General features: G+C 46.0%; 12 non-coding genes across 12 annotated transcripts; all 12 read left to right on the top strand.

Moving 5' to 3' along the window:
• Nucleotides 1–1,370: 1,370 nt before the first annotated feature.
• trnak-uuu (transfer RNA lysine (anticodon UUU)) lies at nt 1,371–1,443 on the top strand. Its single transcript has one exon. It is a non-coding gene; the product is annotated as a tRNA-Lys (tRNA).
• Nucleotides 1,444–2,004: 561 nt separating this feature from the next.
• trnav-uac (transfer RNA valine (anticodon UAC)) lies at nt 2,005–2,077 on the top strand. The gene has a single exon. It is a non-coding gene; the product is annotated as a tRNA-Val (tRNA).
• Nucleotides 2,078–3,223: 1,146 nt separating this feature from the next.
• trnak-uuu (transfer RNA lysine (anticodon UUU)) lies at nt 3,224–3,296 on the top strand. Its single transcript has one exon. It is a non-coding gene; the product is annotated as a tRNA-Lys (tRNA).
• Nucleotides 3,297–3,847: 551 nt separating this feature from the next.
• trnav-uac (transfer RNA valine (anticodon UAC)) lies at nt 3,848–3,920 on the top strand. Its single transcript has one exon. It is a non-coding gene; the product is annotated as a tRNA-Val (tRNA).
• Nucleotides 3,921–5,048: 1,128 nt separating this feature from the next.
• trnak-uuu (transfer RNA lysine (anticodon UUU)) lies at nt 5,049–5,121 on the top strand. Its single transcript has one exon. It is a non-coding gene; the product is annotated as a tRNA-Lys (tRNA).
• A 562-nt stretch (nt 5,122–5,683) lies between these two features.
• Nucleotides 5,684–5,756, top strand: trnav-uac (transfer RNA valine (anticodon UAC)). The gene has a single exon. It is a non-coding gene; the product is annotated as a tRNA-Val (tRNA).
• A 2,992-nt stretch (nt 5,757–8,748) lies between these two features.
• On the top strand, nt 8,749–8,821 carry trnak-uuu (transfer RNA lysine (anticodon UUU)). Its single transcript has one exon. It is a non-coding gene; the product is annotated as a tRNA-Lys (tRNA).
• Nucleotides 8,822–11,234: 2,413 nt separating this feature from the next.
• trnak-uuu (transfer RNA lysine (anticodon UUU)) lies at nt 11,235–11,307 on the top strand. Its single transcript has one exon. It is a non-coding gene; the product is annotated as a tRNA-Lys (tRNA).
• Nucleotides 11,308–14,559: 3,252 nt separating this feature from the next.
• Nucleotides 14,560–14,632, top strand: trnak-uuu (transfer RNA lysine (anticodon UUU)). The gene has a single exon. It is a non-coding gene; the product is annotated as a tRNA-Lys (tRNA).
• Nucleotides 14,633–16,408: 1,776 nt separating this feature from the next.
• Nucleotides 16,409–16,481, top strand: trnak-uuu (transfer RNA lysine (anticodon UUU)). Its single transcript has one exon. It is a non-coding gene; the product is annotated as a tRNA-Lys (tRNA).
• A 2,414-nt stretch (nt 16,482–18,895) lies between these two features.
• trnak-uuu (transfer RNA lysine (anticodon UUU)) lies at nt 18,896–18,968 on the top strand. The gene has a single exon. It is a non-coding gene; the product is annotated as a tRNA-Lys (tRNA).
• A 2,133-nt stretch (nt 18,969–21,101) lies between these two features.
• On the top strand, nt 21,102–21,174 carry trnak-uuu (transfer RNA lysine (anticodon UUU)). The gene has a single exon. It is a non-coding gene; the product is annotated as a tRNA-Lys (tRNA).
• Nucleotides 21,175–23,901: the final 2,727 nt, after the last annotated feature.

Raw genomic sequence — 23,901 nt, 5'->3', positions numbered from 1 at the left:
CAGTCACCCCCTCACTTTCCTAAACCCCGGCTGAAAGGAGCCCAGTCTGTCCAATCCAACCCCATGAGGAAACCTGCTGATTCCAGGTAGCAATCCAGTAACCACCCACCGCACCCCCACCCTGAACTGGCTCAGGCTCACTGGATTGCATGGTCATGTGGTTCCATAGTGCAGTGGTTATCACACTTTCCTTACACTCAGCAAGTCCTGGGTTCAAAGCCCAGTGGAGCTGCTGTTTTATTCCTATACCCAGAGAGCAGTGGAACTGCCTTGAACTCGCCGCTGTTTCACAATGACTTGTTCTTTGAATGGTTGGATTCTAACATCTGCAGAGGAGCTGAGAGACTTGGAATACATGTCCATATATCTCTGATGGCAACTGGTCAGGTCAAAAAGATGGCTCACAAGGCACTTCAGTTATTTGTCTTTATAGTGAGGCATAGAATATCAGAGCAGAGAGGCTTTGATGGAGCTGTATAAAACGCCTGAAGACCAAAGAATTGAACACTGACCCTTCAACTCAGGGGAGCAGCTGCTCCTTATCCACTCTGTCCGTGCTCCTCATAATATTGTCCACCTCAATCAGGTCACCCCCTCAGTCTTCTCTGTGCCAACGAAAACAACCCAAGCCCACACAACCTCTCTTCATAATTTAAATGCTCCATCACAGGCAGCATCCTGGGGAATCTCCTCTGCACCCTCTCCAGTGAAATCACAACCTTCCTAAAATGTGGTGACCAGAACTGCACACAGGACTCCAGCTGTGGCCTCACCCAAGTTCTATACAACTCCAACATGGCTTCGACGCAAACAGAAAATGCTGGAAAATCTCAGCAGGTCTGACAGCATCTCTGGGGAGAGAATAGAGCCAATGTTTCGAGTCTAGATGATCCTTCATCAGAGCTGAGAGCAAAGAGAATCAGTGGAGATTTATACTATAGGGGGCATGGAATGGGGCAACGGGAATTCAAATAAGGATACAGAAGGCTGAGAAGGTGCTAGAAAAGTACCCATTAAGTGAACAGAATGTGAGAATGGGGTGAAGGTGGAGGAGAGAGTTCATACTCTGAAGTTGTTGAACTCAATGTTGAGTCCAGAAGGCAAAATGCTGTTCCTCCAGTTTGTGTTCACTACAACATTGCAAAAGGCAAAGGTGAGACTGAATTTGGAGTATTGTGCGCAGTTTTGGTCACCTAATTACAGGAAGGATATGAATAAGGTTGAATGAGTGCAGAGGAGGTTTACAAGGATGTTGCTGGGACTTGAGTTATAGAGAAAGGTTGAATTTTATTCCCTGGGGCATAGAAGAATGATGGGATTTGATAGAGGTGTATAAAATTATGATGGGTATAGATAGTGGGCATTGCCGAGCCCAAGTAGCTCAGTTGGTAGAGCGTCAGACTTTTAATCTGAGGGTCCAGGGTTCAAGTCCCTGCTTGGGTGTTTTCTTCCACCCTGAACATAACTGTTTGAGATGTGCTTCAAAATAGATTCACAGATATCCTTTAACAAATTCCTCACACGTGATTGACAATTCCAGGAGTCGCCGGCAGCAACGTCCATCCGTTTTAATATGTGCTTGATGGCCGGCGCAGACAAAATGGGCCTCTGGGCTTCTTTTCCTGCTATCGAACTGTCTGACAGGAAAGTTGCGGCTTCTCGGGGCAACAGTGAGTTTGTTTCAAAATTGCAAAGTGTAACGTATAGAAAGATTGAAGATTTTGAAGTCAGGATTCTTCTGTTCACTAGACAGGTGTTTTCTAGACAGAACTAGACAGAAACATCTTTTCACCTCCACCTTCCCAGACCGTTCAGCATCTTAGAAACTTTAATCCAGTCACCCCCTCACTTTCCTAAACTCCGGTTGAAAGAAGCCCAGTCTGTCCAATCCAATCTCATTGGGAAACCCACTCATTCCAGGTAGCAATCCAGTAATCACCCACCTCCCACACCCCCCCACCCCACCCTGAACTGCCTCCAGCTCATTTACTCACATGGTCATGTGGTTCCATAGTGTAGTGGTTATCACGTCTGCTTTACACGCAGAAGGTCCTGGGTTCAAAGCCCAGTGGGGCCAATCGCTGTTTTTTATTCCTATACCCAGAGAGCAGTGGAACTGCCTTGAACTCGCTGCTCTTGCACAGTGACTTGTCCTTTGTGTGGTGGGATGTGAACAAGTGCAGAGGAGCTGAGAGATTTGGAATACATGTCTACGTATCTCCAAAGGCAACCGGTGCAGGTAGAAAAGATGGCTCACAAGGCACTTCAGGTACTTGTCTTTATAGTGAGGCATAGAATATCAGAGCAGAGAGGCTGTGATGGAGCTGTATAAAACGCCAGAAGACCAAAGAACTGAACACTGACCCTTCAACTCAGGGGAGCAGCTGCTCCTTATCCGCTCTGTCTGTGCACCTCATAATATTGTACACCTCAATCAGGTCACCCCCTCAGGCTTCTCTGCGCCAATGAAAAAAAATGCAAGCCTACCCACCCTCTCTTCATTACATAAATGTTCCATCCCAGGCAGCATCCTGGGGAATCTCCTCTGCACCCTCTCCAGTGAAATCACAACCTTCCTAAAATGTGGTGACCAGAACTGCACACAGGACTCCAGCTGTGGCCTCACCAAAGTTCTATACAACTCCAACATGACTTCAACACAAACAGAAAATGCTGGAAAATCTCAGCAGGTCTGACAGCATCTCTGGGGAGAGAATAGAGCCAATGTTTCGAGTCTAGATGATCCTTCGTCAGAGCTCAGAGCAAAGAGAATCAGTGGAGATTTATACTATAGGGGGCATGGAATGGGGCAACGGGAATTCAAATAAGGATACAGAAGGCTGAGAAGGTGCTAGAAAAGTACCCATTAAGAGAACAGAATGTGTGAATGGGGTGAAGGTGGAAGAGAGAGTTCATACTCTGAAGTTGTTGAACTCAATGTTGAGTCCAGAAGGCAAAATGCTGTTTCTCCAGTTTGTGTTCACTACAACATTGCAAAAGGCAAAGGTGAGACTGAATTTGGAGTATTGTGTGCAGTTTTGGTCACCTAATTACAGGAAGGATATGAATAAGGTTGAATGAGTGCAGAGAAGGTTTACAAGGATGTTGCTGGGACTTGAGTTACAGAGAAAGGTTGGATTTTATTCCCTGGGGCGTAGAAGAATGACGGGATTTGATAGAGGTGTATAAAATTATGATGGGTATAGATAGTGCGCTTGGCAGTGCCCAAGTAGCTCAGTTGGTAGAGCATCAGACTTTTAATCTGAGGATCCAGGGTTCAAGTCCCTGCTTGGGTGTTTTCTTCCACCTTGAATGTAACTGTTTGAGATGTGCTTCAAAATATATTAACAGATGTCCTTTAACAAATTCCTCACACGCGATTGACAATTCCAGGAGTCGCCGGCAGTAACATTCATCCATTTTAATAGGTGCTTGATGGCCGGCACAGAGAAAATGGGCCTCTGGGCTTCTTTTCCTGCTATCGAACTGTCTGACAGGAAAGTTGCGGCTTCTCAGGACAACAGTGAGTTTGTTTCAAAATTGCAAAGTGTAACGTAGAGAAAGGCTGAAGATTTTGAAGTCAGGATTCTTCTGTTCACTGGACAGGCGCTTTCTAGACAGAACTAGACAGAAACATCTTTTCCATCTCCACCTTCCCAGACCGTTCAGCATCTTAGAAACTTTAATCCAGTCACCCCCTCACTTTCCTAAACTCCGGCTGAAAGGAGCCCAGTCTGTCCAATCCAACCCAATGAGGAAACCCGCTCGTTCCAGGTAGCAATCCAGTAATCACCCACCAACCCCCAACCCTGAACTGCCTCCAGCTCATTTTGGCTCACAGTCATGTGGTTCCATAGTGTAGTGGTTATCACGTCTGCCTTACACGCAGAAGGTCCTGGGTTCAAAACCCAGTGGAACCAGTGATATATGGTTTCTCTACCCAGAGAGCAGTGGAACTGCCTTGAACACGCTGCTCTTTCACAGTGACTTGTCCTTTGTATGGTGGGATGCTAACAAGTGCAGAGGAGTACATGTCTACATATCTCTAAAGGCAACTAGTGCAGGTAGAAAAGATGGCTCACAAGGCACTTCAGTTACTTGTCTTTATAGTGAGGCATAGAATACCTGAGCAGAGAGGCTGTGATGGAGCTGTATAAAACGCCTGAAGACCAAAGAACTGAACACTGACCCTTCAACTCAGGGGAGCAGCTGCTCCTTATCCGCTCTGCCCGTGCACCTCATAATATTGTCCACCTCAATCAGGTCACCCCCCTCAGACTTCTCTGCGCCAACGAAAACAAACCAAGCCTACCCACCCTCTCTTCATAATTCAAACGTTCCATCCCAGGCAGCATCCTGGGGAATCTCCTCTGCACCCTCTCCACTGAAATCACAACCTTCCTAAAATGTGGTGACCAGAACTGCACACAGGACTCCAGCTGTGGACTCACCAAAGTTCTATACAACTCCAACATGGCTTCAACACAAACAGAAAATGCTGGAAAATCTCAGCAGGTCTGACAGCATCTCTGCGGAGAGAATAGAGCCAACGTTTCGAGTCTAGATGACCCTTCGTCAGAGCTGAGAGCAAAGAGAATCAGTGGAGATTTATACTATAGGGGGCATGGAATGGGGCAACGGGAATTCAAATAAGGATACAGAAGGCTGAGAAGGTGCTAGAAAAGTACCCATTAAGTGAACAGAATGTGTGAATGGGGTGAAGGTGGAGGAGAGAGTTCATACTCTGAAGTTGTTGAACTCAATGTTGAGTCCAGAAGGCAAAATGCTGTTCCTCCAGTTTGTGTTCACTACAACATTGCAAAAGGCAAAGGTGAGACTGAATTTGGAGTATTGTGTGCAGTTTTGGTCACCTAATTACAGGAAGGATATGAATAAGGTTGAATGAGTGCAGAGACGGTTTACAAGGATGTTGCTGGGACTTGAGTTACAGAGAAAGGTTGAATTTTAATCCCTGGAGCAGAGAAGAATGAGGGGATTTGATAGAGGTGTATAAAATTATGATGGGTATAGATAGTGAGCTTTGCAGAGCCCAAGTAGCTCAGTTGGTAGAGCGTCAGACTTTTAATCTGAGAGTCCAGGGTTCAAGTCCCTCCTTGGGTGTTTTCTTCCACCCTGAATGTAACTGTTTGAGATGTGCTTCAAAATAGATTAACAGATGTCCTTTAACAAATTCCTCACACGCGATTGACAATTCCAGGAGGCTCCGGCAGCAACGTTCATCCATTTTAATATGTGCTTGATGGCCGGCGCAGACAAAATGGGCCTCTGGGCTTCTTTTCCTGCTATCGAACTGTCTGACAGGAAAGTTGTGGCTTCTCGGGGCAACAGTGAGTTTGTTTCAAAATTGCAAAGTGCAACGTACAGAAAAGCTGAAGATTTTGAACTCAGGGCTCTTCTGTTCACTAGACAGGTGCTTTCTAGACAGAACTAGACAGAAACATCTTCTCCATCTCCACCTTCCCAGACCGTTCAGCATCTTAGAAACTTTAATCCAGTCACCCCCTCACTTTCCAAAACTCCAGCTGAAAGGAGCCCAGTCTGTCCATTCCAATCTCATTGGGAAACCCCTCATTCTGGGTAGTAATCCACTAACCACCCACCGCACCTACCCCCACCCCCTGACACTGAACTGTCACCAGCTCATTTACACCCACAGTTATGTGGTTCCATAGTGTAGTGGTTATCACGTCTGCCTTACATGCAGAAGGTCCTGGGTTCAAAGCCCAGTGGAACCAGTGATGTTTTGTTTCTATACCCAGTGAGCAGTGGAACTGCCTTGAACTCGCCGCTCTTTCACAGTGACTTGTCCTTTGAATGGTGGGATGTGAACAAGTGCAGAGGAGCCGAGAGACTTGGAATACATGTCTACATATCTCTAAACGCAACCGATGCAGGTAGAAAAGATGGCCCACAAGGCACTTCAGTTACTTGTCTTTATAGTGAGGCATAGAATATCAGAGCAGAGAGGCTGTGATGGAGCTGTATAAAACGCCTGAAGACCAAAGAATTGAACACTGACCTTTCAACTCAGGGGAGCAGCTGCTCCTTACCCGCTCTGTCGGTGCTCCTCATAATATTGTACACCCCAATCAGGTCACCCCCTCAGTCTTCTCTGCGCCAATGAAAATAAACGCAAGCCTACCTACCCTCTTTTCATTACTTAAATGTTCCATCCCAGGCAGCATCCTGGGGAATCTCCTCTGCACCCTCTCCAGTGAAATCACAACCTTCCTAAAATGTGGTGACCAGAACTGCACACAGGACTCCAGCTGTGGCCTCACCAAAGTTCTATACAACTCCAACATGGCTTCAACACAAACAGAAAATGCTGGAAAATCTCAGCAGGTCTGACAGCATCTCTGGGGAGAGAATAGAGCCAATGTTTCGAGTCTAGATAATCCTTCGTCAGAGCTGAGAGCAAAGAGAATCAGTGGAGATTTATACTATAGGGGGCATGGAATGGGGCAACGGGAATTCAAATGAGGATACAGAAGGCTGAGAAGGTGCTAGAAAAGTGCCCTAAAAGTGAACAGAATGTGTGAATGGGGTGAAGGTGGAAGAGAGAGTTCATACTCTGAAGTTGTTGAACTCAATGTTGAGTCCAGAAGGCAAAATGCTGTTTCTCCAGTTTGTGTTCACTACAACATTGCAAAAGGCAAAGGTGAGACTGAATTTGGAATATTGTGTGCAGTTTTTGTCACCTAATTACAGGAAGGATATGAATAAGGTTGAATGAGTGCAGAGAAGGTTTACAAGGATGTTGCTGGGACTTGAGTTACAGAGAAAGGTTGAATTTTATTCCCTGGAGCAGAGAAGAATGAGGGGATTTGATAGAGGTGTATAAAATTATGATGGGTATAATTAGTGAGCTTTGCCGAGCCCAAGGAGCTCAGTTGGTAGACCATCTGACTTTTAATCTGAGGGTCCAGGATTCAAATCCCTGCTTGGGTTTTGTTCCACCCTGAATGCAACTGTTTGAGATGTGCTTCAAAATAGATTCACAGATGTCCTTTAACAAATTCCTCACACGTGATTGACAATTCCAGGAGTCGCCGGCAGTAATATTCATCCATTTTAATTGGTGCTTGATGGCCGGCAAAGACAAAATGGGCCTCTGGGCTTCTTTTCCTGCTATCGAACTGTCTGACAGGAAAGTTACAGCTTCTCGGGGCAACAGTGAGTTTGTTTCAAAATTGCAAAGTGCAACGTATAGAAAGGCTGAAGATTTTGAACTCAGGGCTCTTCTGTTCACTAGACAGGTGCTTTCTAGACAGAACTAGACAGAAACATCTTCACCATCTCCACCTTCCCAGACCGTTCAGCATCTTAGAAACTTTAATCCAGTCACCCCTCACTTTCCTAAACTCCGGCTGAAAGAAGCCCAATCTGTCCAATCCAATCTCATTGGGAAACCCGCTCATTCCAGGTAGCAATCCAGCAATCACCCACCTCCCAACCCCCCACCCCACCCTGAGCTGCCTCCCGCTCATGTACCCACATGATCATGTGGTTCCATAGTGTAGTGGTTATCATGTTTGCCTTACACACAGAAAGTTCTGGGTTCAAAGCCCACTAGAGCCAGGGACTGTTTTTTATTCCTATATCCAGAGAGCAGTGGAACTGCCTTGAACTCGCTGCTTTTTCACAGTGACTTGTCCTTTGAATGGTGGGATGTGAACAAGTGCAGAGGACCCGAGAGATTTGGAATACATGTCTACATATCTCTAAAGGCAACCGGTGCAGGTAGAAAAGATGGCTCACAAGGCACTTCAGTTACTTGTCAATATAGTGAGGCATAGAATATCAGAGCAGAGAGGCTGTGATGGAGCTGTATAAAACGCCTGAAGACCAAAGAACTGAACACTGACCCTTCAACTCAGGGGAGCAGCTGCTCCTTATCCGCTCTGTCCGTGCTCCTCATAATATTGTACACCCCAATCAGGTCACCCCCTCAGTCTTCTCTGCGCCAATGAAAATAAACGCAAGCCTACCCACCCTCTCTTCATTACTTAAATGTTCCATCTCAGGCAGCATCCTGGTGAATCTCCTCTGCACCCACTCCAGTGAAATCACAACCTTCCTAAAATGTGGTGGCCAGAACTGCACACAGGACTCCAGCTGTGGCCTCACCAAAGTTCTATACAACTCCAACATGGCTTCAACACAAACAGAAAATGCTGGAAAATCTCAGCAGGTCTGACAGCATCTCTGGGGAGAGAATAGAGCCAACGTTTCGAGTCTAGATGATCCTTCGTCAGAGCTGAGAGCAAAGAGAATCAGTGGAGATTTATACTATAGGGGGCATGGAATGGGGCAACGGGAATTCAAATAAGGATACAGAAGGCTGAGAAGGTGCTAGAAAAGTGCCCATTAAGTGAACAGAATGTGTGAATGGGGTGAAGGTGGAGGAGAGAGTTCATACTCTGAAGTTGTTGAACTCAATGTTGAGTCCAGAAGGCAAAATGCTGTTCCTCCAGTTTGTGTTCGCTACAACGTTGCAAAAGGCAAAGGTGAGACTGAATTTGGAGTATTGTGTGCAGTTTTGGTCACCTAATTACAGGAAGGATATGAATAAGGTTGAATGATTGCAGAGAAGGTTTACAAGGATGTTGCTGGGACTTGAGTTACAGAGAAAGGTTGGATTTTATTCGCTGGGGCGTAGAAGAATGAGGGGATTTGATAGAGATGTATAAAATTATGATGGGTATACATAGTGCGCACTGCGGAGCCCAAGTAGCTCAGTTGGTAGAGCATCAGACTTTTAATCTGAGGATCCAGGGTTCAAGTCCCTGTTTGGGTGTTTTCTTCCACCCTGAATGTAACTGTTTGAGATGTGTTTCAAAATATATTAATAGATGTCCTTTAACAAATTCCTCACACGCGATTGACAATTCCAGGAGTCGCCGGAAGTAACATTCATCTGTTTTAATATGTGCTTGTTGGCCGGCGCAGACAAATTTGGCCTCTGGGCTTCTTTTCCTGCTATCGAACTGTGTGACAGGAAAGTTGCGGCTTCTCGGGGCAACAGTGAGTTTGTTTCAAAATTGCAAAGTGTAATGTATAGAAAGACTGAAGATTTTGAAGTCAGGATTCTTCTGTTCACTGGACAGGTGCTTTCTAGACAGAACTAGACAGAAACATCTTTTCACCTCCACCTTCCCAGACCGTTCAGCATCTTAGAAACTTTAATCCAGTCACCCCCTCACTTTGCTAAACTCCGGCTGAAAGAAGCCCAGTCTGTCCAATCCAACCCCATGAGGGAACCCACTCGTTCCAGGTAGCAATCCAGTAATCACCCACCAACCCCCAACCCTGAACTGCCTCCAGCTCATTTAACCTCACAGTCATGTGGTTCCATAGTGTAGTGGTTATCACGTCTGCCTTACACGCAGAAGGTCCTGGGTGTGAAACCCGTGATTATTTTGTTCCAATACCCAGAGAGCAGTGGAACTGCCTTGAACTCGCTGCACTTTCACAGTGACTTGTCCTTTGTATGGTGGGATGCGAACAAGTGCAATGGAGCTGAGAGACTTGGAATACATGTCTACATATCTCTAACGGTAACCGGTGCAGGTAGAAAAGATGGCTCACAAGGCACTTCAGTGACTTATCTTTATAGTGAGGCATAGAATATCAGAGCAGAGAGGCTGTGATGGAGCTGTATAAAACGCCTGAAGACCAAAGAATGAACACTGACCCTTCAACTCAGGGAGCAGCTGCTCCTTATCCGCTCTGTCCGTGCCCCTCATTATATTGTCCACCTCAATCAGGTCACCCCCTCAGTCTTCTCTGCGCCAACGAAAACAACCCAAGCCTACCCACCCTCTCTTCATAATTTAAATGCTCCATCCCAGGCAGCATCCTGGGGAATCTCCTCTGCACCCTCTCCAGTGAAATCACAACCTTCCTAAAATGTGGTGACCAGAACTGCACACAGGACTCCAGCTGTGGACTCACCAAAGTTCTATACAACTCCAACATGGCTTCAACACAAACAGAAAATGCTGGAAAATCTCAGCAGGTCTGACAGCATCTCTGGAGAGAGAATAGAGCCAACGTTTCGAGTCTAGATGATCCTTCGTCAGAGCTGAGAGCAAAGAGAATCAGTGGAGATTTATACTATAGGGGGCATGGAATGGGGCAACGGGAATTCAAATAAGGATACAGAAGGCTGGGAAGGTGCTAAGAAGTACCCATTAAGTGAACAGAATGTGTGAATGGGGTGAAGGTGGAGGAGAGAGTTCATATTCTGAAGTTGTTGAACTCAATGTTGAGTCCAGAAGGCAAAATGCTGTTCCTCCAGTTTGTGTTCACTACAACATTGCAAAAGGCAAAGGTGAGACTGAATTTGGAGTATTGTGTGCAGTTTTGGTCACCTAATTACAGGAAGGATATTAATAAGGTTGAAAAGGTGCAGAGAAGGTTTGCAAGGATGTTGCCGAGACTTGAGAAGCTGAGTTACAGAGAAATGTTGAATAGGTTAGGAGTTTATTCCCTGGAGCATGGAAGAATGAGGGGATTTGATAGCGGTGTATAAGATTATGATGGGTACGGATAGAGTGAATGCAACCAGGCTTTTTTCCACTGAGGCTAGGGGAGATAAAAAACTAGAAGAAATGGTTTAAGGGTGAAGGAGGAAAAGTTTAAAGGGAATATTGGTGGGGGGAGCTTCTTCACACAGAGAATGTTGGGAGTGTGGAATGAGCTGCCAGATGAAGTGGTGAAAGCGGGCTCACTTGAGAAAAACTTGGGCAGGTACATGGATGAGAGGGGTGTGGAGGGATATGGTCCAGGTGCAGGTCAGTGGGACTCGGCAGAAAAATGGTACACCACAGCCAAGAAGGGCCAAAAGGCCTGTTTCTGTGCTGTAATGTTCTATGGTTCTGTGGACGGACATGTGGACAGGAGAGCAGGGTGGTGCGTTGAAGCAGCAAGTGACAGGAAGATTAGGGTCCTGTGTGCGGATGGACCAAAGGTGCTCAGCAAATCGATCACCCAGTCTACATTTTGTCTCTCTGATGTAGAGTAGAGCGCATTGGGAGCAGCGAATGCAATAGACCAGATTGAAGGAGGAGCTGTCGCTGAATCTCAAAGTGGATAATATCACACTTCCCCAATCCCAGTAAAAAATCAACTCCTCTTCAACCTCATCTGCTCTCAGTCACAGGGAGAGAGCGGCTTGTTCAGCAGAGGGAAAAGGGACACCAAGTGGGGCCCAGGTAGCTCCGCTGGTAGAGCATCAGACTTTTAATCTAAGGGTCCAGGGTTCAAATCCCTGCTAGGGTGTTACTTTTTCTTCCACCCTGAACATAATTGTTTGTGATGTGTTTCCAAATAGATGAACAGATATCCTTTAACAAATTCCTCACACGCGATTGATAATGCCAGGAGTCGCCAGCAGAAATATCCATTCATTTCAATAGCTTTTTGATGGTCGGCGCAGACAAAATGGGCCTCTGGGCTTCTTTTCCTGCTATCGGGAAAGTTACGGGTTCTCAGAGAAAGAGTGATTTTGTTTCAATAATGCAAAATACACAAAGGCAGAGATTCAAACTCAGGATCCCCCATTTACTAGGCAGGTATTTTAACCAACTGAGCCACGGCACCAACAAATAAAGCACAATCAATGTTATAATATGTCTATAAAGTTAAAAACAAAATCCTGTGGATGCTGCAACCTGAAACCATCTGCTCCTTCGATCCTGCTTCACTATTTACTAAGGCCATGGCTGATCCCCTTCTGTTGGCTTCCACGTTCCCCTCCCCCTCCCGATAATCTTTAATTCTCTCAATAAATATCTAACTCCCTCCGCCAGGAAAATATTCAGTGACTCCATCCTCCAGCACCTTCTGAGGCAGAGTTTAAAAGTGGCACAAGCCTCTGAGAGAAAACAAATCTCATCATCTCTTGTCCTAAAAGGGCGCCCCCTAATGTTCAAACAGCGGCCCCTTGTTTTGGCCTCACCCACAAGAGGAGACATCTTTTCCACCTCCACCTTCCCAAGACCGTTCAGCATCTTAGAAACTTTAATCCAGTCACCCCCTCACTTTCCTAAACTCCGACTGAAAGAAGCCCAGTCTGTCCAATCCAACCCCATGAGGAATCCCGCTCATTCCAAGTAGCAATCCAGAGACTTCCCTGGGAATTATAGACCAGTGAGTCTTACTTCTGTAGTGGGCAAGGTTTTAGAAAGAATTATTAGGGATAGGATTTATAGTTGTTTGGAGAGTAATGAATTGATTAGAGATAGTCAGCATGGTTTTGTAGCGGGAAGGTCGTGCCTTACTAACCTTATTGAGTTCTTTGAGAAGGTGACCAAAGAGGTGGATAGGGGTAAGGCAGTAGATGTGGTATATATGGATTTTAGTAAGGCGTTTGATAAGGTTCACCATGGTATGCTTCTGCAGAAAATGCAGATGTATGGGATTGGTGGTAATTTAGGTACTTGGATCAGGAATTGGTTAGCGGATAGGAGACAGAGGGTGGTGGTTGATGGTAATTATTCATCATGGAGTTCGGTTACGAGTGGTGTGCCTCAGGGATCTGTTTTGGGGCCACTGCTGTTTGTAATCTTTATTAATGATCTGGATGAGGGTATAGTTGGGTGGATTAGTAAGTTTGCTGATGACACCAAAGTCGGAGGTGTGGTAGATTGTGAGGAAGGGTGTCGAAGTTTGCAGGGTGACTTGGACAGGTTGCAGAGCTGGGCCGCGAGGTGGCGGATGGAGTTTAATGCGGAGAAGTGTGAGGTAATCCATTTCGGTAGGAATAACAGATGTGTTGAGTATAGGGCTAACGGGAGGACTTTGAATAGAGTGGAGGAGCAGAGGGATCTAGGTGTATGTGTACATAGATCCCTGAAAGTTGGGAATCAAGTAGATAAGGTTGTTAAGAAGGCGTACGGTGTCTTGGCGTTTATTGGTAGGGGGATTGAATTTAGGAGTCGCAGCGTGATGTTGCAACTGTACACAACTCTGGTGCGGCCGCACTTGGAGTACTGTGTGCAGTTCTGGTCCCCAAATTACAGGAAGGATGTGGAGGCTTTGGAGAGGGTGCAGAGGAGGTTTACCAGGATGTTGCCTGGTATGGAGGGGAGGTCCTATGAGGAGAGACTGAGGGATTTGGGGTTGTTTTCACTGGAAAGAAGGCGGCTAAGAGGGGATCTTATAGAAACATATAAGATGATTAGAGGTTTAGATAGGGTGGATGGTGATAGCCTGTTTCCTCGGATGGAGAAAGCTAGCACGAGGGGGCATGGCTTTAAATTAAGGGGGGGTAGTTATAGGACGGATGTCAGGGGCAGGTTCTTTACCCAGAGGGTGGTGAGGGACTGGAATGCCCTGCCTGCTGCAGTTGTAAATGCGCCTAGTTTGGGGGCGTTTAAGAGATTGGTGGATAGGTTTATGGACGAAAAGGGATTGGTTTAGATTAGTGGGTCAATGTTTTTTTTTAAAAATAAGACTGGTCGGCGCAACATTGTGGGCCGAAGGGCCTGTTCCGCGCTGTAATGTTCTATGATCTATGTTCTATATCTCTAAAGGCAACCGGTGCAGGTAGAAAAGATGGCTCACAAGGCACTTCAGTTACTTGTCTTTATAGTGAGGCATAGAATATCAGAGCAGAGAGGCTGTGATGGAGCTGTATAAAACGCCTGAAGACCAAAGAATTGAACACTGACCCTTCAACTCAGGGGAGCAGCTGCTCCTTATCCGCTCTGTCCGTGCTCCTCATAATATTGTACACATCAATCAGGTCACCCCCTCAGGCTTCTTTGCGCCAATGAAAATAAAAGCAAGCCTACCCACCCTCTCTTCATTACTTAAATGTTCCATCCCAGGCAGCATCCTGGGGAATCTCCTCTGCACCCTCTCCAGTGAAATCACAACCTTCCTAAAATGTGGTGACCAGAACTGCACACAGGACTCCAGCTGTGGCCTCACCAAAGTTCTATACAACTCCAACATGGCTTCAACACAAACAGAAAATGCTGGAAAATCTCAGCAGGTCTGACAGCATCTCTGGGGAGAGAATAGAGCCAATGTTTCGAGTCTAGATAATCCTTCGTCAGAGCTCAGAGCAAAGAGAATCAGTGGAGATTTATACTATAGGGGGCATGGAATGGGACAACGGGAATTCAAATGAGGATACAGAAGGCTGAGAAGGTGCTAGAAAAGTGCCCATTAAGTGAACAGAATGTGTGAATGGGGTGAAGGTGGAGGAGAGAGTTCATACTCTGAAGTTGTTGAACTCAATGTTGAGTCCAGAAGGCAAAATGCTGTTTCTCCAGTTTGTGTTCACTACAACATTGCAAAAGGCAAAGGTGAGGCCGAATTTGGAGTATTGTGTGCAGTTTTGGTCACCTAATTACAGGAAGGATATGAATAAGGTTGAATGAGTGCAGAGAAGGTTTCCAAGGATGTTGCTGGGACTTGAGTTACAGAGAAATGTTGAATTTTATTCCCTGGAGCAGAGAAGAATGAGGGGATTTGATAGAGGTGTATAAAATTATGATGGGTATAATTAGTGAGCTTTGCCGAGCCCAAGGAGCTCAGTTGGTAGAGCATCTGACTTTTAATCTGAGGGTCCAGGATTCAAATCCCTGCTTGGGTTTTGTTCCACCCTGAATGTAACTGTTTGAGATGTGCTTCAAAATAGATTAACAGATGTCCTTTAACAAATTCCTCACGCGCGATTGACAATTCCAGGAGTCGCCGGCAGTAACATTCATCCATTTTAATTGGTGCTTGATGGCCGGCAAAGACAAAATGGGCCTCTGGGCTTCTTTTCCTGCTATCGAACTGTCTGACAGGAAAGTTACAGCTTCACGGGGCAACAGTGAGTTTGTTTCAAAATTGCAAAGTGCAACGTATAGAAAGGCTGAAGATTTTGAACTCAGGGCTCTTCTGTTCACTAGACAGGCGCTTTCTAGACAGTACTAGACAGAAACATCTTCACCATCTCCACCTTCCCAGACCGTTCAGCATCTTAGAAACTTTAATCCAGTCACCCCTCACTTTCCTAAACTCTGGCTGAAAGAAGCCCAGTCTGTCCAATCCAATCTCATTGGGAAACCCGCTCATTCCAGGTAGCAATCCAGCAATCACCCACCTCCCAACCCCCCACCCCACCCTGAGCTGCCTCCCGCTCATGTACCCACATGATCATGTGGTTCCATAGTGTAGTGGTTATCATGTTTGCCTTACACACAGAAAGTTCTGGGTTCAAAGCCCACTAGAGCCAGGGACTGTTTTTTATTCCTATATCCAGAGAGCAGTGGAACTGCCTTGAACTCGCTGCTTTTTCACAGTGACTTGTCCTTTGAATGGTGGGATGTGAACAATTGCAGAGGACCCGAGAGATTTGGAATACATGTCTACATATCTCTAAAGGCAACCGGTGCAGGTAGAAAAGATGGCTCACAAGGCACTTCAGTTACTTGTCAATATAGTGAGGCATAGAATATCAGAGCAGAGAGGCTGTGATGGAGCTGTATAAAACGCCTGAAGACCAAAGAACTGAACACTGACCCTTCAACTCAGGGGAGCAGCTGCTCCTTATCCGCTCTGTCCGTGCTCCTCATAATATTGTACACCCCAATCAGGTCACCCCCTCAGTCTTCTCTGCGCCAATGAAAATAAACGCAAGCCTACCCACCCTCTCTTCATTACTTAAATGTTCCATCTCAGGCAGCATCCTGGTGAATCTCCTCTGCACCCACTCCAGTGAAATCACAACCTTCCTAAAATGTGGTGGCCAGAACTGCACACAGGACTCCAGCTGTGGCCTCACCAAAGTTCGATACAACTCCAACATGGCTTCAACACAAACAGAAAATGCTGGAAAATCTCAGCAGGTCTGACAGCATCTCTGGGGAGAGAATAGAGCCAACGTTTCGAGTCTAGATGATCCTTCGTCAGAGCTGAGAGCAAAGAGAATCAGTGGAGATTTATACTATAGGGGGCATGGAATGGGGCAACGGGAATTCAAATAAGGATACAGAAGGCTGAGAAGGTGCTAGAAAAGTGCCCATTAAGTGAACAGAATGTGTGAATGGGGTGAAGGTGGAGGAGAGAGTTCATACTCTGAAGTTGTTGAACTCAATGTTGAGTCCAGAAGGCAAAATGCTGTTCCTCCAGTTTGTGTTCGCTACAACGTTGCAAAAGGCAAAGGTGAGACTGAATTTGGAGTATTGTGTGCAGTTTTGGTCACCTAATTACAGGAAGGATATGAATAAGGTTGAATGAGTGCAGAGAAGGTTTACAAGGATGTTGCTGGGACTTGAGTTACAGAGAAAGGTTGAATTTTATTCCCTGGGGCAGAGAAGAATGAGGGGATTTGATAGAGATGTATAAAATTATGATGGGTATACGTAGTGCGCACTGCGGAGCCCAAGTAGCTCAGTTGGTAGAGCATCAGACTTTTAATCTGAGGATCCAGGGTTCAAGTCCCTGCTTGGGTGTTTTCTTCCACCCTGAATGTAACTGTTTGAGATGTGCTTCAAAATATATTAATAGATGTCCTTTAACAAATTCCTCACACGCGATTGACAATTCCAGGAGTCGCCGGCAGTAACATTCATCTGTTTTAATATGTGCTTGATGGCCGGCGCAGACAAAATGGGCCTCTGGGCTTCTTTTCCTGCTATCGAACTGTCTGACAGGAAAGTTGCGGCTTCTCGGGACAACAGTGAGTTTGTTTCAAAATTGCAAAGTGTAACGTACAGAAAGGCTGAAGATTTTGAAGTCAGGATTCTTCTGTTCACTAGACAGGTGCTTTCTAGACAGAACTAGACAGAAACATCTTTTCACCTCCACCTTCCCAAGACCGTTCAGCATCTTAGAAACTTTAATCCAGTCACCCCCTCACTTTGCTAAACTCCGGCTGAAAGAAGCCCAGTCTGTCCAATCCAACCCCATGAGGGAACCCACTCGTTCCAGGTAGCAATCCAGTAATCACCCACCAACCCCCAACCCTGAACTGCCTCCAGCTCATTTAACCTCACAGTCATATGGTTCCATAGTGTAGTGGTTATCACGTCTGCCTTACACGCAGAAGGTCCTGGGTGTGAAACCCGTGATTATTTTGTTCCAATACCCAGAGAGCAGTGGAACTGCCTTGAACTCGCTGCACTTTCACAGTGACTTGTCCTTTGTATGGTGGGATGCGAACAAGTGCAATGGAGCTGAGAGACTTGGAATACATGTCTACATATCTCTAACGGTAACCGGTGCAGGTAGAAAAGATGGCTCACAAGGCACTTCAGTGACTTATCTTTCTAGTGAGGCATAGAATATCAGAGCAGAGAGGCTGTGATGGAGCTGTATAAAACGCCTGAAGACCAAAGAATGAACACTGACCCTTCAACTCAGGGAGCAGCTGCTCCTTATCCGCTCTGTCCGTGCCCCTCATTATATTGTCCACCTCAATCAGGTCACCCCCTCAGTCTTCTCTGCGCCAACGAAAACAACCCAAGCCTACCCACCCTCTCTTCATAATTTAAATGCTCCATCCCAGGCAGCATCCTGGGGAATCTCCTCTGCACCCTCTCCAGTGAAATCACAACCTTCCTAAAATGTGGTGACCAGAACTGCACACAGGACTCCAGCTGTGGACTCACCAAAGTTCTATACAACTCCAACATGGCTTCAACACAAACAGAAAATGCTGGAAAATCTCAGCAGGTCTGACAGCATCTCTGGGGAGAGAATAGAGCCAATGTTTCGAGTCTAGATGATCCTTCGTCAGAGCTGAGAGCAAAGAGAATCAGTGGAGATTTATACTATAGGGGGCATGGAATGGGGCAACGGGAATTCAAATAAGGATACAGAAGGCTGGGAAGGTGCTAAGAAGTACCCATTAAGTGAACAGAATGTGTGAATGGGGTGAAGTTGGAGGAGAGAGTTCATATTCTGAAGTTGTTGAACTCAATGTTGAGTCCAGAAGGCAAAATGCTGTTCCTCCAGTTTGTGTTCACTACAACATTGCAAAAGGCAAAGGTGAGACTGAATTTGGAGTATTGTGTGCAGTTTTGGTCACCTAATTACAGGAAGGATATTAATAAGGTTGAAAAGGTGCAGAGAAGGTTTACAAGGATGTTGCCGAGACTTGAGAAGCTGAGTTACTGAGAAATGTTGAATAGGTTAGGACTTCATTCCCTGGAGCATGGAAGAATGAGGGGATTTGATAGCGGTGTATAAGATTATGATGGGTACGGATAGAGTGAATGCAACCAGGCTTTTTTCCACTGAGGCTAGGGGAGAAAAAAAGCTAGAAGAAATGGTTTAAGGGTGAAGGAGGAAAAGTTTAAAGGGAATATTGGTGGGGGGAGCTTCTTCACACAGAGAATGTTGGGAGTGTGGAATGAGCTGCCAGATGAAGTGGTGAAAGCGGGCTCACTTAAGAAAAACGTGGACAGGTACATGGATGAGAGGGGTGTGGAGGGATATGGTCCAGGTGCAGGTCAGTGGGACTGGGCAGAAAAATGGTACACCACAGCCAAGAAGGGCCAAAAGGCCTGTTTCTGTGCTGTAATGTTCTATGGTTCTGTGGACGGACATGTGGACAGGAGAGCAGGGTGGTGTGTTGAAGCAGCAAGTGACAGGAAGATTAGGGTCCTGTGTGTGGACGGACCAAAGGTGCTCAGCAAATCGATCACCCAGTCTACATTTTGTCTCTCTGATGTAGAGTAGAGCGCATTGGGAGCAGCGAATGCAATAGACCAGATTGAAGGAGGAGCTGTCGCTGAATCTCAAAGTGGATCATATCACACTTCCCCAATCCCAGTAAAAAATCAACTCATCTTCAACCTCATCTGCTCTCAGTCACAGGGAGAGAGCGGCTTGTTCAACAGAGGGAAAAGGGACACCAAGTGGGGCCCAGGTAGCTCAGCTGGTAGAGCATCAGACTTTTAATCTAAGGGTCCAGGGTTCAAATCCCTGCTAGGGTGTTACTTTTTCTTCCACCCTGAACATAATTGTTTGAGATGTGTTTCCAAATAGATGAACAGATATCCTTTAACAAATTCCTCACACGCGATTGATAATTCCAGGAGTCGCCAGCAGAAATATCCATTCATTTTAATAGCTTTTTGATGGTCGGCGCAGACAAAATGGGCCTCTGGGCTTCTTTTCCTGCTATCGGGAAAGTTACGGGTTCTCAGAGAAAGAGTGATTTTGTTTCAATAATGCAAAATACACAAAGGCAGAGATTCAAACTCAGGATCCCTCATTTACTAGGCAGGTATTTTAACCAACTGAGCCACGGCACCAACAAATAAAACACAATCAATGTTATAATATGTCTATAAAGTTAAAAACAAAATCCTGTGGATGCTGCAACCTGAAACCATCTGCTCCTTCGATCCTGCTTCACTATTTACTAAGGCCATGGCTGATCCCCTTCTGTTGGCTTCCACGTTCCCCTCCCCCTCCCCGATAATCTTTAATTCTCTCAATAAATATCTAACTCCCTCTGCCAGGAAAATATTCAGTGACTCCATCCTCCAGCACCTTCTGAGGCAGAGTTTAAAAGTGGCACAAGCCTCTGAGAGAAAACAAATCTAATCATCTCTTGTCCTAAAAGGGCGCCCCCTAATGTTCAAACAGCACCCCCTTGTTTTGGCCTCACCCACAAGAGGAAACATCTTTTCCACCTCCACCTTCCCAAGACCGTTCAGCATCTTAGAAACTTTAATCCAGTCACCCCCTCACTTTCCTAAACTCCTGCTGAAAGAAGCCCAGTCTGTCCAATCCAATCTCATTGGGAAACCCGCTCATTCTGGGTAGCAATCCAGTAATCACCCACCGCACCTACCCCAACCCCCGACACTGAACTGCCTCCAGCTCATTCATGCTCCTAGTCATGTAGTCCCATGGTGTAGTGGTTATCACGTCTACCTTACACGCAGAAAATCCTGGGTTCAAAACCAAGTAGAGCCCGTGATATTTTGTTCCTATACCCAGAGAGCAGTGGAACTGCCTTGAACTCGCTGCTCTATCACAGTGACTTGTCCTTTGTGTGGTGGGATGTGAACAAGTGCAGAGGAGCCGAGAGACTTGAAATACATGTCTACATATCTCTAAAGGCAACCGGTGCAGGTAGAAAAGATGGCTCACAAGGCACTTCAGTTATTTGTCTTTATAGTGAGGCATAGAATATCAGAGCAGAGAGGCTGTGATGGAGCTGTATAAAACGCCTGAAGACCAAAGAATTGAACACTGACCCTTCAACTCAGGGGAGCAGCTGCTCCTTATCCGCTCTGTCCGTGCTCCTCATAATATTGTACACCTCAATCAGGTCACCCCCTCAGTCTTCTCTGCGCCAACAAAAACAACCCAAGCCTACCCACCCTCTCTTCATTACTTAAATGTTCAATCCCAGGCAGCATCCTGGGGAATCTCCTCTGCACCCTCTCCAGTGAAATCACAACCTTCCTAAAATGTGGTGACCAGAACTGCACACAGTACTCCAGCTGTGGCCTCACCAAAGTTCGATACAACTCCAACATGGCTTCAACACAAACAGAAAATGCTGGAAAATCTCAGCAGGTCTGACAGCATCTCTGGGGATAGAATAGAGCCAACGTTTCGAGTCTAGATGATCCTTCGTCAGAGCTGAGAGCAAAGAGAATCAGTGGAGATTTATACTATAGAGGGCATGGAATGGGGCAACGGGAATTCAAATAAGGATACAGAAGGCTGGGAAGGTGCTAGAAAAGTGCCCATTAAGTGAACAGACTGTGTGAATGGGGTGAAGGTGGAGGAGAGAGTTCATACTCTGAAGTTATTGAACTCAATGTTGAGTCCAGAAGGCAAAATGCTGTTTCTCCAGTTTGCGTTCACTACAACATTGCAAAAGGCAAAGGTGAGTCTGAATTTGGAGTATTGTGTGCAGTTTTGGTCGCCTAATTACAGGAAGGATATGAATAAGATTGAATGAGTGCAGAGAAGGTTTAGAAGGATGTTGCTGGGACTTGAGTTACAGAGAAAGGTTGAATTTTATTCCCTGGGGCAGAGAAGAATGAGGGGATTTGATAGAGGTGTATAAAATTATGATGGGTATAGATAGTAAGCGTTGCAGAGCCCCGGTAGCTCAGTTGGTAGAGCATCAGACTTTTAATCTGAGAGTCCAGGGTTCAAGTCCCTGCTTGGGTGTTTTCTTCCACCCTGAATGTAACTGTTTGAGATGTGCTTCAAAATAGAATCACAGATGTCCTTTAACAAATTCCTCACACGTGATTGACAATTCCAGGAGTCGCCGGCAGCAACGTTCATCCATTTTAATAGTTGCTTGATGGCTGGCGCAGACAAAATGGTCCTCTGGGCTTCTTTTCCTGCTATCGAACTGTCTGACAGGAAAGTTACGGCTTCTCGGGACAACAGTGAGTTTGTTTCAAAATTGCAAAGTGTAACGTACAGAAAGGCTGAAGATTTTAAACTCAGGGCTCTTATGTTCACTGGACAGGTGCTTTCTAGACAGAACTAGACAGAAACATCTTCTCCATCTCCACCTTCACAGATGGTTCAGCATCTTAGAAACTTTAATCCAGTCACCCCTCACTTTCCTAAACTCCGGCTGAAAGAAGCCCAGTCTGTCCAATCCAATCTCATTGGGAAACCCGCCGATTCCAGGTAACAATCCAGTGACCATCCACCGCCCCGCCCCCCGACCCTGAACTGCCTCCAGCTCATTTACACTCACAGTCATGTGGTTCCATAGTGTAGTGGTTATCACGTCTGCCTTACATGCAGAAGGTCCTGGCTTCCAAGCCCAGTGGAGCTGGTGTTTTATTCCTATACCCATAGAGCAGTGGAACTGCCTTGAACTCGCCTCTCTTTCACAGTGACTTGTTCTTTGAATGGTTGGATTCTAACAAGTGCAGAGGAGCCGAGAGACTTGGAATACATGTCCATATATCTCTGATGGCTACTGGTCAGGTCGAAAAGATGGCTCACAAGGCACTTCAGTTACTTGTCTTGATAGTGAGGCATAGAATATCAGAGCAGAGAGGCTGTGATGGAGCTGTATAAAACGCCTGAAGACCAAAGAATTGAACACTGACCCTTCAAATCTGGGGAACAGCTGCTCCTTATCTATTCTCTCATGTCCCTCATCAGGTCACCCCTCAGTCTTCTCTGTGCCAACAAAAACAACCCAAGCCCACACAACCTCTCTTCATAATTTAAATCCATCACAGGCAGCATCCTGGGGAATCTCCTCTGCACCCTCTCCAGTGAAATCACAACCTTCCTAAAATGTGGTGACCAGAACTGCACACAGTACTCCAGCTGTGGCCTCACCAAAGTTCTATACAACTCCAACATGATTTCAACACAAACAGAAAATGCTGGAAAATCTCAGCAGGTCTGACAGCATCTCTGGGGAGAGAATAGAGCCAATGTTTCGAGTCTAGATGATACTTCATCAGAGCTGAGAGCAAAGAGAATCAGTGGAGATTTATACTGTGAGGGTGGGGAGGGCGATAGAATGGGACAATGGGAACTGAAATGAGAATAGGCTGAGAAGGTGCTAAGAAGTGTCCAATTAGTGAACAGAATGTGTGAATGGGGTGAAGGTGGAGGAGAGAGTTCATACTCTGAAGCTGTTGAACTCAATGTTGAGGCCAGAAGGCAAAATGCAGTTTCTCCAGTTTGTGTTCACTACAACATTGCAAAAGGCCAAGGTGAGGCCGAATTTGGAGTATTGTGTGCAGTTTTGGTCACCTAATTACAGGAAGGATATTAATAAGGTTGAAAAGGTGCAGAGAAGGTTTGCAAGGATGTTGCCGAGGCTTGAGAAGCTGAGTTACAGAGAAATGTTGAATAGGTTAGGACTTCATTCCCTGGAGCATGGAAGAATGAGGGGATTTGATAGCGGTGTATAAGATTATGATGGGTACGGATAGAGTGAATGCAACCAGGCTTTTTTCCACTGAGGCTAGGGGAGATAAAAAACTAGAAGAAATGGTTTAAGGGTGAAGGAGGAAAAGTTTAAAGGGAATATTGGTGGGGGAGCTTCTTCACACAGAGAATGTTGGGAGTGTGGAATGAGCTGCCAGATGAAGTGGTGAAAGCGGGCTCACTTAAGAAAAACGTGGGCAGGTACATGGATGAGAGGGGTGTGGAGGGATATGGTCCAGGTGCAGGTCAGTGGGACTCGGCAGAAAAATGGTACGGCACAGCCAAGAAGGGCCAAAAGGCCTGTTTCTGTGCTGTAATGTTCTATGGTTCTGTGGACGGACATGTGGACAGGAGAGCAGGGTGGTGTGTTGAAGCAGCAAGCGACTGGAAGATTAGGGTCCTGTGTGTGGACGGACCAAAGGTGCTCAGCAAATCGATCACCCAGTCTACATTTTGTCTCTCTGATGTAGAGTAGAGCGCATTGGGAGCAGCGAATGCAATAGACCAGATTGAAGGAGGAGCTCTTGCTGAATCTCCAAGTGGACAATATCACACTTCCCCAATCCCAGTAAAAAATCAACTCCTCTTCAACCTCATCTGATCTCAGTCACAGGGAGAGAGCGGCTAGTTCAACAGAGGAAAAAGGAACACAGGGTGGGGCGCAGGTAGCTCAGCTGGTAGAGCAACACACTTTTAATCTGAGGATCCAGGGTTCAAATCCCAGCTAGGGTGTTACTTTTTCTTCCACCCTGAACATAATTGTTTGAGATGTGTTTCCAAATAGATGAACAGATATCCTTTAACAAATTTCTCACACGCGATTGATAATTCCAGGAGTCGCCAGCAGAAATATCCATTCATTTTAATAGCTTTTTGATGGTCGGCGCAGACAAAATGGGCCTCTGGGCTTCTTTTCCTGCTATCGGGAAAGTTACGGGTTCTCAGAGAAAGAGTGATTTTGTTTCAATAATGCAAAATACA

The sequence above is a fragment of the Carcharhinus amblyrhynchos genome, chromosome 13 (assembly GCF_965287045.1).
Source record: "Carcharhinus amblyrhynchos chromosome 13, sCarAmb.v2.hapA, whole genome shotgun sequence".
In the NCBI taxonomy this organism is placed as follows: domain Eukaryota; kingdom Metazoa; phylum Chordata; class Chondrichthyes; order Carcharhiniformes; family Carcharhinidae; genus Carcharhinus; species Carcharhinus amblyrhynchos.
The sequence above is the reverse complement of the archived record's forward strand: the minus strand, read 5'-3'. Positions and strand labels throughout refer to the sequence as shown.